The sequence below is a fragment of the Taudactylus pleione genome, unplaced genomic scaffold (assembly GCF_031769625.1).
Source record: "Taudactylus pleione unplaced genomic scaffold, aTauple2 ptg000502l, whole genome shotgun sequence".
Classification (NCBI taxonomy): Eukaryota; Metazoa; Chordata; class Amphibia; order Anura; family Myobatrachidae; genus Taudactylus; species Taudactylus pleione.
In genome coordinates, this window is record NW_028284904.1 from 5,821,170 (window position 1) to 5,834,461 (window position 13,292).

General features: G+C 41.5%; 1 pseudogene; it reads right to left on the bottom strand.

The window, feature by feature from the left end:
• LOC148501810 (ovostatin-like) overlaps positions 1 to 13,292 on the bottom strand; it is a 182,618-nt pseudogene that overhangs the window by 76,606 nt on the left and 92,720 nt on the right.

The window sequence follows — 13,292 nt, forward strand, 5'->3', positions numbered from 1 at the left end:
GAGTGAAACACCACTATGACATCTGGTCAGGCTTAAGACTTGCCAAAAATTAATGACACATCTACCGTGACTCAGTCTGATGCAAAAGCATTAATAGAATGGTGGAGGATTATTTTAATGACAATGTAGAAATTAGCTGTCACACAGTCCCTTTGAATACTGGAAGGAAAAAAAATGGGAATTTGGAGCCTCTTCTACAATCTAGCTTTGCCCACTTTTCAGTGTGTACTTGGAAAGAGAGTTTTGCACAGCAAGGAACCTTGTGAGCGGTTGGCATAGGAGGCAACTTCCTAAAAAAAAACTGAAGTTCATATACATGAACTACAAATTCTATGAGATACCTTTGCAGCCAATCCAAACAGAGACTAAGGGGTAAATTTACTAAGTGAGAGTTTTTAAAAATGAGTTTTAAAAGTGATGTTGCCCATAGCAACCAATCAGATTCTAGCTATTATCTTCTAGAAGGTGCTAGTTAAATGTTAAGTAGAATCTGTTTGGTTGCTATGGGCAACATCACTTTTAAAACTCGCTTCTAAAAACTCTCACTTTAGTAAATTTACCCCTAACATTTGATTCTAGTGGAGATGAGCTAAATTTGTGTGATAATGATATTAACAACAGTGAAAAGATTGATGATGACATCTTCTAAATGTGATGATGATGATTAACAACACTGTTAGCCACCTTAAGCCCATTGGTAGATTGGATTAACCAATGTTAATGTTTTCTTTTGTGGGGGCCTAAACAAACAAAGCATTTCTGCCAGAAAAGTGTCCGTCGCTGTTGCTGAAGTGCTTGGTTTGTTAAGCTGTGCATGCCCTTTATAATATACATCATAAGGATGGGTGGGAGGGACCAAGGGAAATTCCATTGTACACCACTTTCATTATGGCCTTTGCATTACATTAGCAACTATCATTTTCAGGTCACTCATTTTAGATGCAAGAGTGCTAATAATTACAATTTAGTATCCAGAAATACTACATCATCCATTGCAGCAGTTCAGCCTAATTGTAGTTACCTTTTACTGTTTCATTTAATGCAAACAGAACCAGACATAGCAGCATCATGGGATATAAAATGTCTAAAACTTTTGTGGCGCCAAAACTATCCATAAACAGAAGTACTCTGTACGTTCTTTTTATTTTCTACAACTATCAAATTCTTTGTCTTGACCTGAGGCCTGTGATTTTGTAATATATTTTATGCTAGGCTTTTACTTTCAGGCTATTCATTCTTGATTAGTGAAACATTATATAGGGTCATATAGATTATTAATCTGCCATCCTGTCTGCCACTACTGTGCCGCTATGTTTCATAGTTGTGTTATACTCTTTTAAACTGCCATGTATTTGTGCCGCTGCTCTGTTTAGCCAGTCAGCTCGCTGCAGCCTTTGGCCAATATTGGTGAAAACAATATTGTGAGCTGTGAGGTGGTGAAAATTTAATGAATGTTATTGATGGTAATAATACTGTAGGAACAAAAATAGATCCAAATGACATGATTTAAGTTTTTTTTTAATACATTTTAAAGACATTCAAAACCAAAACTGAAAAGAACTGAAACACTAATCTAAAACATAGGGGTTTGTGCACAATTTTATTTCTTATTGGAATGAGACCCGGAGTACAAAGAGGGATCCATTTGGATACCTCTGTCTTCTCCGCTCCACCGCACCCTCGCAGCAGTGTAAACATTTGCCGCTGCTAGTTAGTTGTGAGTGCAGCAGTGTTACTGCTTGGAAGACTGCACCATTTTGGAACAGCTGTTCCAACACCTGAGTAATTGGTGACCACTGTTGCAACTTGCTGCGAGCTAGAAACACAATTTCCATGGGACTGCTGCAAATTATAATGAATAAACAGCAGAGTCACAGCACAGCTAGTATTATACTGTATGTAGCAATCTCTCACGCAGTTCTGCTGCAAAAATATGCTAATGAATGCGATCACAATGCAATCTCAGAACAACATGCCCGCTGTTGCCTCTGTCAGGGGGGTTTCTGGGTACTCAGAAACCCCCCCTGCGTGATCTACTGCTTCAACAAGGGCAGATTTAGTTAATTGGTGGCAATTTAAACCATAATAAGGGAGGAGTGGAGATCATAGGTCCATAAATAAAGTTAGAGTAAATAAAGTTATTTAATAATTTAGCACAGGTAGAAAGTATAGTTATAGGGTCTCCATGACTTACCCTTTCAGCCGAGAACCGCGTATAGTACTTGTAGAGTAGGAGGTTATAGTCAACGACTTGGAGCCAACAGATGGAATTTGGATCTGCAGAAACCTGGACGTCAACGTTGGAACCTGGAACCCCCTTTTCTGCCGAGAAAGTCATAGAAACCTAAAAGTGACAGAGGTGAGGCCACAGAATCAGAAATCTATTTGCATAGTGTATTCATTATTAAGTAATCCAAATTCCAACATTGCTGCAGAATATCTTATTCTAAACTATTTGCATAGTGTATAGATAACTAGACCAAGTTTTTAGCTCTGTGATGCTCATTGCTTGCTGTTTAAGGGGAATCAGTATGACCTAAGTCCGGCGGTTCAAATCCCGATGCCGGAAGACCGGAACAGCGGATCCCGATGGGGTAAGTAGATTAAGTAACCCTAACCCTCTTCCCCACCTAACCCTTACCCTCCTTTAGGGTTCCTAACCCTAACCTCCCCCCTAGTGCCTAACCCTAACCTCCCCCCTGTAAGTGCTTAAACCTAACCCTCCTATCCTTGCAGCCTAAACCTAACCCTCCCGGGGGGGGTGCCTAACCCTAACCTCCCCCCGGGGGTTGCCGGACCCTAACCCCCCTTCCCTAGGGAGGATACTGGGGGATGTTTGCAATCAGTGGATTCACATGCCAGGTCTCCTTATTCAAGGTTCATTATTAGGCTGTAAGGCTTGGCTGTAGTGCAGTATATTACAAGTGCATAATTTAAAAGTGCACTTTACATTTTAAACCTAGTTTCAGCCTTATACCGGCATTAAACTGAAGTGAAACAGAAGGAGAACATGGCAACTTTAAACTTGCAAACACAAAAAGATTATCTGGGCAAAATTGGATCAAGAAATGCGAGTTTCAAATTATCTTCACTACAAAACCTGCTCTCTGCATAATCAGGACATTCATCACTGGACTCCCTGTTTGGTCACTGCATGAGCTTAGCACTTTACTTGCTGCTATTTGTGCTGGCTCTCTGGTTTTCACAAATATCTCAATGCAAATTGTGGGCCTGATTCAGCAAGAAACGCAGCTGTTTATATGCACGCAATCAGTTGATTTATTCGCACTGCGCATGCATACGCATCACAGTGCGTGTACGCAAGCCAGATGCTGCGATCAGAGGGTACGCAGACCCATGGCAGAGTGATTGACAGGTAGTGCCATTTGTGGGTGGTGACGGGGGGTGGTCGGGCAAATGCAGCCAGTGCGTTTCAACATGCATAAATTATCCACTGCGACACCAGCCTGAGGACTCATAGTGTGCGCTGAAGTAAGCAATTCCTGAGTGAGGTCTGGCCTGCATTAACTGTGCGTATGGGTCCGATGTTGCTCGATGTTATTGATTGTTGCTCTGTGTTGTCAAAGTAAACGGATGTAAGGGGAAGTGGGCGTCCTTACGGTATGTCAGGCTCTCCTCACTTTTCTCTCCAAACTCCTTGGGTGTATTGTTTATAAATGCATTTTGTTTCTTTCCATTCCCTCCTAGATCCATTTCAGTCTGGCTTATGTTCTCTCTACTCCATTGAAACTGCCCTTACAAAAGTCAACAATGACCTTCTCGCTGCCAAATCCAAGGGCCATTACTCTCTGCTCATTCTCCTTGACCTCTCTGCTGCTTTGACACTGTGAACCACTGTCTTTGTCAGGACTGGGATCTCTGGATTGCCTGGGAGAGACCAAGATATCTGTTCTTTGGTGGTTCGGGAGGTTTGGAGTAAGATGAATGTGATGACGGGCTTGGAGCACAGGTTAGGGCTGGATTTGGATCTGACTTAGGGCCTGATTCAGAGACGGACACAGCTATAGTGAGCGGCCAGGTTGATGGTCGTGATGGTCAAGACCATTGGGACCATCGGGCTTGCGACAAGACCCTTTTGGTAGGGTCTCGTGGCCGCAAGCCCCAGAGAGCGTCTGGCTCTAATAGAGCCGGAAGCTCTCCCACTGACATCACTGGTGATGTAAGTGGGGCCACCCACAAACGGCTGGAGTTCACTTGGGAATGCCTCCATTTGTGAAGCCACCCCCCGGCCATGCCTACCAAATGGGGCGAGCTGTCAATCACCATTGACAGCTCGCACCCTTTAGTGCGAGACCCGGAGTGACGGAGCACCCGTCGCTAGCCAGGCCTCGCGCATGCACACGACGGAGCCGGCTCCATCGTGCGCATGCCCAGTGGTCAAACATTGACCCGCTTGCGAGCGCTCAGTGCTTGCGACCGGGTCTGAATCAGGCCCTTAGAGTGTACACAGAAGCCGGATTGGGACCAGACTGGAGTACAAACTGATACCGGATTGGAACTGGACTGGTGTACAATCAGATTGAGACCAATGATGACAGGTATTGGCTGGGATTAATGGTAACTGGTATAGGCTGGGACCGATGGTAACTGGTATCGGCTGGTAAATCATAAATAACTAGTCACGGAGCTGGAGCTTAGGGCGTCTAATAGCAATGAAGCTCAGGCACTGAATGATATCAGTGCAGGATACTTATACCCTGGGTCTCACAGGAATTGGCTGATGTAGTCCAGTGGCCTGGGAGCTGCGCTCTGAGTGGTGGAGGAAAGTCAGGTTACTGAATCCAAGATGGCTGCACCCATACTGAGTTTAGGAGGGAATTGTGGCATGCAGCATGCTGTGAAAGTGTAGAGAGAACAGCAATTGTATCTTCAATCTCTGCAGTTCAAGACCAGCACAACCATTCGGACTACACCCACTATTCCAATGAGGAATCTTCAATGAGTTTACAAACAGAAGGAGACAGGTGACTAATCATCTTGGAAGTAATAGTACAGTCTAAGGGCCTGATTCAGAGTTGGGAATAGAGAGAGATCTCTCTCTCTCAACTGATCATCTTGGTGAAACCATGCTGCATTGCAGGTGGGGCAGATTTAAAATGTGCAGAGAGATTTAGATTTGGGAGGGACGTGTCCATACTGACATCTAAAGTGCAGTGTAATAATAAAGCTGTGCAGTATTTGTGGGCTACATGCAAAAGCAGCCAGTACTTACACTACATGCAAAAAAATGTATGCATTTACACCCCTTGCATTGTAACATGGTTTGCCCAGGTACACAGTTAAGTGCTATCTCTCTCTATTCCTAACTCTTAATCAGGCCCTAAATGCACACACTGGAAAGGTTGCAGCCTGCATGTTTGAGTAGATCTCTCAGGCAAATTAGAATATCTAGATCCACAGGTAAGGTGGCAGGAGTAAGTCACAAAACAAAAGAAAGAAATAGTCAGGATCCTTACACTCTTCTGTAAATCCTTCACTCCCTTGGTCTACTGACACTGTCCTCTCCTGGCTGTCCTTCTACCTTTCTAGACATTCCTTCTTGGTCTCATCTCATGACATCTTTTCCCCCCACTTCCACTTAAAGTATGTGTCCCAAAGTTCTGTTCCTGGACCTTCTCCTATTCTCTCTCTATACGTCCTCTCAAGGTGAACTCATCCGCACTTTTGACCTCCAATGTCGTCTTTATGCTGATGATACTCAGATCTACCTTTCCTCCATGAACCTCTGCACTTCTCTCCTCACTCGTATCTCCGACGTCTCTCTGCTATCTCTTCCTGGATGTCCCAGTGCTTTCTTAAACTAAATATGTCTAAGCTGACCATCTTTTGACCTAAAATATATTATCTTTAGGCTGGGGATAATCAGATCTACCTTTCCTCCCCTGACCTTTCCCCCTCTCTCCTAATTTGTATCTCCAACTGTCTCTCTGCTATCTCTTCCTGGATGTCCCAATATGTCTAAGACTGAGCTGATCATCTTCCATACCTCCTGAATAACCTCACTTCCTACAATTTCTTTATCAATTGACAGACAACTCTCTCCTCTAAACCCAAAGTTTGCTGTCTTTGAGTTATCCTGGACTCCTCAATCTCTTTCAAACCGCACGTTCAGCACCTTTCACAATCCTGCCGTTTCCATCTCAAAAATATTTCCAAAATCAGACCCTTTCTCACCAAGTATGCTACCAAAACTTTAATCCACTCACTCGTCATCTCCAGATAGGATTACTGTAACCTTCTCCTATCAGGCCTCCCTGACTCCCACCTCTCTCCACTCTAATCTGTCCTCAAGGCTGATGCTCAGCTCATCTTCCTTTCCAAACATTCTATATCTGCCTCCCCTCTCGTAGAAGCCCTCCACTTGCTCACCTTCCCCTTCAGAACCCAATTCAAGGCTCTTACACTTACCTACAAAGCCTGCACCCACTCCTAACCCATTTACATCTCTGACCTCATCTCCCTTCCACTCCCATCCGTCCTCTTCACTCAACAAATGCACGATGCCTCTCCTGCCAACTGATTACTTCCTGCCACTCCTGCCTCCTGTTGCCCGTGCTGCTCCCTACCTCTGGAACTCTCTCCCTCTCCTCATCAGACTCTCTACCTCTCTACAAATCTTGAAACTGCTCTCAAGATCCACTAAGTCATCAAATCCTTCCAGCTCTCATCCTAACCTGCTGCTACCTGTGCCTTCCTCCTTGTCTACTCCGCCTGTTTGTCTGCCCCTCCCCATTAGAATGTAAGCTCTCACGAGCAGGGCCTTCTACCCTCTTGTGCTTTTGCTTACTTATACCTTCGTCTACTCCTCACTCCCAACTTGGGCATCTATCACTTGGTTGCTTATTTCCTGTTGCTTATATGAGTGTTATAGCTAATGCAGCAATGTATATAAACCTTGTCCTTGTCCTGCATTGTATTTTACTGTAAGTCATTGGTTCCTTGTTCACTTACAGTATTTATGTACTTTGTAAGGTGCTGCGGAACACTTTAGGCGCCATATAAATAAAGGATAATAATAATCTTTACTGTGCAAGTAACACTATGTAACTGATGCCGGCTGACCCAGGTCTGTAGGGTTGCTAGAGAGGAGAACATCTTGATAAACCTTTAATCTATGTCTCAAAAAGTAAAACTAATTGAAAAAGCCACTATAAATGTAAAAAAAGTCTCCTTACAGCAGCCATCTATATTCATAGAGCTAGTGTATAATATTCAGCGTTATAACTCATAATGAAAGAGTGAAGTACGATGACTAGCTTTTCCTCCCATGAATTCTTGGTAGATTTAGAAAATACACATTTTACTTGCCTATGTTGGCTTTCCAGGAAACAAAAATAAAAATAAAATAAAAATGAAAAAAATACAAAAATTAAAAATGTAGGGGCATGTTTATCAAATCTTGCAGATAGATAAAGTGGAGAAGTTGCCCATAGCAATCAACCACCTTCAAACTGTCATTTTACAGGCTGTGCTGGTTAGACAAATGCTAGTTAGAAGATAATAGTTGCTATGAGCACCTCCTCCACATCATCTCTCTCCAAGATTTGATAAATCTCCCCTAATGGTTGCTACATCCTAGGGAAATATGGTAAATATAGATCTGTGTAATGTACAAAAAGAGAGAAAGTGGTATTCTGACAAGTGGTTGACAATTAATAAAAGGTAGACAGACATGTAAAATATTAGCCAGCCACATAGTATTTATACTGGTCAACAGTTGTGTCTAGTACAGGGGTCAGGGACCTTTTTTATCTTTTACCCCAAAATATATTTAGATACGCCGACGTTATCCCGTTGATTTGAAAGAAAGGAAATCCTATAGTAGTGCCCCCATAGTTATGCCCCTGTAGTAGTGCCCCCATAGTTATGCCCCTGTAGCAGTGCCCCCATAGTTATGCCCCTTTAGCAATGCCCCCATAGTTATGCCCCTTTAGCAGTGCCCCCATAGTTATACCCTTGTAGTAGTGCCCCCATAGTTATGCCCCTGTAGTGCCGCTTGTACAAAAAAAAACACTTACCTTAATCCCCGCTCCTGCATCCGCCGCCATCCTGTCCGCCCGGTTGCTCCTCGGTACCAAGGGAGAGACGACATGACATCTCTCCCATAGTGCGCATGGAGGGAGCCGGAAGCTGGAGTTCAGAAGAGAACTCCAGCCTCCGGCTACTGCGGCGCTGCAGGGAAGGAGCCGGGCGCCCGCTGGTAATAAAATCTTAGTGGGCGTCCGGCTTAGAGCCTCCCTGCGGTGCCGGGCTGGAGGTCACTGGCACCAGTGACCTCCATTCCTGGGAGTAATGGACGGACAGCCGGGCATGCAATGATTCATATGCATGCCCGGCTGTCCATCCATTACCCCCCAGGAATTTCAGTTTTACCCCAAATGGGGTAATTTACCCCTGTTCCCCGACCACTGGTCTAGTATGTGAACACAAGATTAAAAAGCAAGATACAAAAGGTAGGTTCAAAAGCCGCCATCTTTAGTGGCATCAGCCTGTGGCGATTCTGTGGTCACATTACTGCACTTACCTCATTTTTAAAGCACGTCTCAACATTGAGCCTGATAGTGTCAGCGATGGTTTCCTTCTTCAGGATGACGTATACAACCAAATCTGCACTGGGGCCATATCAACGGTCATCAAGATATCACAGGAGAGTGTCCCATTCATAGCTGCAAGGAGATCGGGAGCTAGTCAGTAAGTCAGGACCGATGTCACAGTTATAGTTGTCCATGTTAGCAAGCCGATTATAAAGAACCCACATAGCTAATAAAGTGCCACAACACCATTAGATAAAATGTATTATCTATACATCCATAAATGCACTTTACATGTGCATTATCATTGGGAATTCTTATTTGGGCAAGACAACATACTTACAGCTGGTCAGGTCCAGATCCTTCTGTCCATTCATCACTATCTTTGATTTTGATACTATCTAAAGGAAATAGATAGTATGTTGCAAATGTGGAGGAGAAAAAATACATAATAAAAAAAACACTCACTCTCACTCTCTCTATGATATATATGATTAACTCAGCCATACTCTGACATTATTGAAAAAAAGCAAACTCTCAAGCGCACCTCCTCATGAGGTAGAGTCACATAAAAGTCTTTTTAGTCCTTAAAAGTCTCAGGTAAATATAAAAAGTAGTTGAAAAAATGTAGAACGTAGAAACAAACTTCTCTTTCTTCTTCTTAAACGACAGTCTTCAAACACACTAGCACAATAGACCCTTCAGTGTTTTACAGCATCTCAAACAATCACAAATAATGATCTCTCATAGTGCAGTATGATCACATTTATTTCCAAAGTTATATAAAAAAAAAACATAGAATGAATAAAATGGCAGCGTACCATAGGCAACCTTTTTAGAAAGGCACAGTAACACGCATAAGGGGTGATTATAGCTACCCCAACAAGCAGTTCACCTTTCTGATGCAGGTTCCTCCTAGACAGCTAGGTAATGGCAGCCCCACAGGTCACAGATCAACGCGTTTCGGCTATACAAGCCTTTATCAAGATAGATCTATGCTGCTAAATCCTGGGTATATATAGGGTATATGGCTAGTCCCATCCCCCATCATCATACTGGGTGTGGTTACATAAAATTAAAAAAGTGTGCTCAAACTTTACATCGAAGACATAACATACTTTTAACAAACATCCTCTGCTGGAATAGATGAAACTAATATCCGCTAGATGTGCTAAGATATTTTAAGTAGAAACTCGTCGCGCTTCATGTGTTCCAACACTTGGAACGCATGACGCTTCCGGCGGAAGTATCACAGACATCCCTCCACGCTGATGAACTTTGCGCTGGCTCCGGGCAGGAAGTTCATCATTTTACCTATGCGCTCCATACTTTGGAGCGCACAGGTATTCAGCCGGAAGTTGCGCACCTGACCACGTGGTCGTGAGTGCCCGGTGTCACGTGATAGTAGGTTCATGGCCACGATCACATGACAACACCTTTTAGGGAATGACGCGGCATATTTACGAGAGGGGCATGTGGCCAACTTCCCCATCTTTAAATATCCAACTGCCGTTGGTTCTTAGCAGAGAGATAGGCAGCCATATTTAAACAGGGCATATAGGGTGCATATATCTAGTACATCGTAAACCCACAAGGGCATGAATATTTCAAAAAAACGGAACATGGTAATAAATAACATGCTGGGAATTAATAAAAAACATGTATACAATGAAATAAAAGGAAGGATAAGAACAATATAAAAGGCAGAAAAACAATATTATAAATAAAATATCATAGGCAGCCATTTTTAAACAGGGCATATAAGGTGCATATATCTAGTACATCGTAAACCCACAAGGGTAGGGTATTTCTAAAAAATGGGACATGGTAATAAATAACATACTGGGAAAATAATAAAAAACATGTATACAATGAAATAAAAGGAAGGATAAGAACAATATCAAATAGAAATCATAGAAGGTGACAAGAATAACAAATGGTATTAAAACCCATAATAACTAAAAACCCTGCGGGATCGCTAGTGGTGAATAATTACTATAAAAAGGGATATAAATAATTCTCTAAAAACCATTTGATTTCAAAATCGTTGTTCAGACCAAAAGGAGTGAGAGTCTTTATTTCGTATATCATTTTCATCTCTGCTTTTGCTAGAAATCTCTAAACACCTTTGGTGCGCCAGTTTCCTTCCACTTTTTTTACTCTCATAATGCTTTTGATTTCATTAACTGAGCAATTGTGTTTATCTTTAAAATGGGCTGAAAGGGAATGATTTTCAAAACCTCTTCTGATATTACAGAGATGTTCCATCCATCGGTCTCTAAGTCTTCTAGTGGTCCTACCTATATATTGTAGTCCACAGACACATTCAATCATGTATACACAGTTGATAGTATTGCATGTGATGAATTCATTGATTTTGTAGGACTGTTTCATTGAATTGGACAAAAAACTCTCTATTTTGGAAGGTTGATTACTGTGCGTCCTCTACACACATTGCATGTAACCACAGTGATGGAACCCTTTGGTTTTTATCCTGCCTGTCTTTTTTTCTTGTACGGCACTTTTGACCAAATAATTTTTAAAGTTACGTGCCTTCCTATATATAAATCGTGGCATAGGGGGAATAATCTCTTTTAAAATAGGATCCTGTTTTAAAATATACCAATTTTTTCTAAAAATTTGCTCCAATTTTTTATGTTGATAATTATATGTGGTAATAAAAGGTAATAAAGGTTTGTTTGAATTTTCCCTATTCTTGTCTTTATACTCTAAAAACTGATCTTGTGGAATGTCTCTAAAATCACTAATGATTTTAATAATCTCTGTTTCATCATAGCCTTTATCCACAAAATTATCCTTTAATTCACATGCTTGGGCATCAAATATGGTAGTATCTGTACAATTCCTATGTATACGTTGAATTTATCCTCTAGGTATATTTTTAAGCCATTTAGGGTGATGGTGGCTTTTATTATTTATGTATGAATTACTATCAGCAGGCTTTTTATAATTGTTTGTAACTAATTTATCACCCATTTTATAAATAGTTAGATCGAGGAAATTTACCTCTCGCTGGTTTTTCGTGAACGTAAGCGTGATATTCAAGTGATTCCTATTAAGATTATTGCAAAATTCTTCCAAAAGCTCTTCTGTACCACTCCAAATAAAAAAAATATCATCTATAAAATGTATCCATAATGGTAATAGTAATTATTCACCACTAGCGATCCCGCAGGGTTTTCAGTTATTATGGGTTTTAATACCATTTGTTATTCTTGTCACCTTCTATGAATTCTATTTGATATTGTTCTTATCCTTCCTTTTATTTCATTGTATACATGTTTTTTATTATTTTCCCAGTATGTTATTTATTACCATGTCCCGTTTTTTAGAAATACTCTACCCTTGTGGGTTTACGATGTACTAGATATATGCACCTTATATGACCTGTTTAAAAATGGCTGCCTATGATATTTTAATTATACTATTGTTTTCCTGCCTTTTATATTGTTCTTATCCTTCCTTTTATTTCATTGTATACATGTTTTTTATTATTTTCCCAGCCTGTTATTTATTACCATGTTCCGTTTTTTAGAAATATTCATACCCTTGTGGGTTTACGATGTACTAGATATATGCACCCTATATGCCCTGTTTAAATATTGCTGCCTATCTCTCTGCTAAGAACCAACGGCAGTTGGATATTTAAAGATGGGGAAGTCGGCCACATGCCCCTCTCGTAAATATGCCACGTCATTCCCTAAAAAGGTGTTGTCATGTGATCGTGGCCATGAACCTACTATCACGTGACACCGGGCACTCACGACCACGTGGTCAGGTGCGCAACTTCCGGCTGAATACCCGTGCACTCCAAAGTATGGAGCGCATGGGTAAAATGATGAACTTCCTGCCCGGAGCCAGCGCAAAGTTCATCAGCGTGGAGGGATGTCTGTGATACTTCTGCCGGAAGTGTCATGCGTTCCAAGTGTTGGAACGCATGAAGCACGATGAGTTTCTACTTAAAATATCTTAGCACATCTAGCGGATATTAGTTTCACCTATTCCAGCAGAGGATGTTTGTTAAAAGTATGTTATGTCTTCGATGTAAAGTTTGAGCACACTTTTTTAATTTTATGTAACCACACCCAGTATGATGATGGGGGGTGGGACTAGCCATATACCCTATATATACCCAGGATTTAGCAGCATAGATCTATCTTGATAAAGGCTTGTATAGCCGAAACGCATTGATCTGTGACCTGTAGGGCTGCCATTACCTAGCTGTCTAGGAGGAACCTGCATCAGAAAGGTGAACTGCTTGTTGGGGTAGCTATAATCACCCCTTATGTGTGTTACTGTGCCTTTCTAAAAAGGTTGCCTATGGTGCGCTGCCATTTTATTCATTCTATGTTTTTTTTTTATATAACTTTGGAAATAAATGTGATCATACTGCACTATGAGAGATCATTATTTGTGATTTGTTTGAGATGCTGTAAAACACTGAAGGGTCTATTGTGCTAGTGTGTTTGAAGACTGTCGTTTAAGAAGAAGAAAGAGAAGTTTGTTTCTTCATTCTACATTTTTTCAACTACTTTTTATATTTACCTGAGACTTTTAAGGACTAAAAAGACTTTTATGTGACTCTACCTCATGAGGAGGAGCGCTTGAGATTTTGCTTTTTTTCAAATTGATTGTCAGTGACGTGTGTAGGTCACATTCTTAAGCTGCACTCCGAAGTGCATTGGATCACGGGCGTATACACCTTTTTTATTTATATGG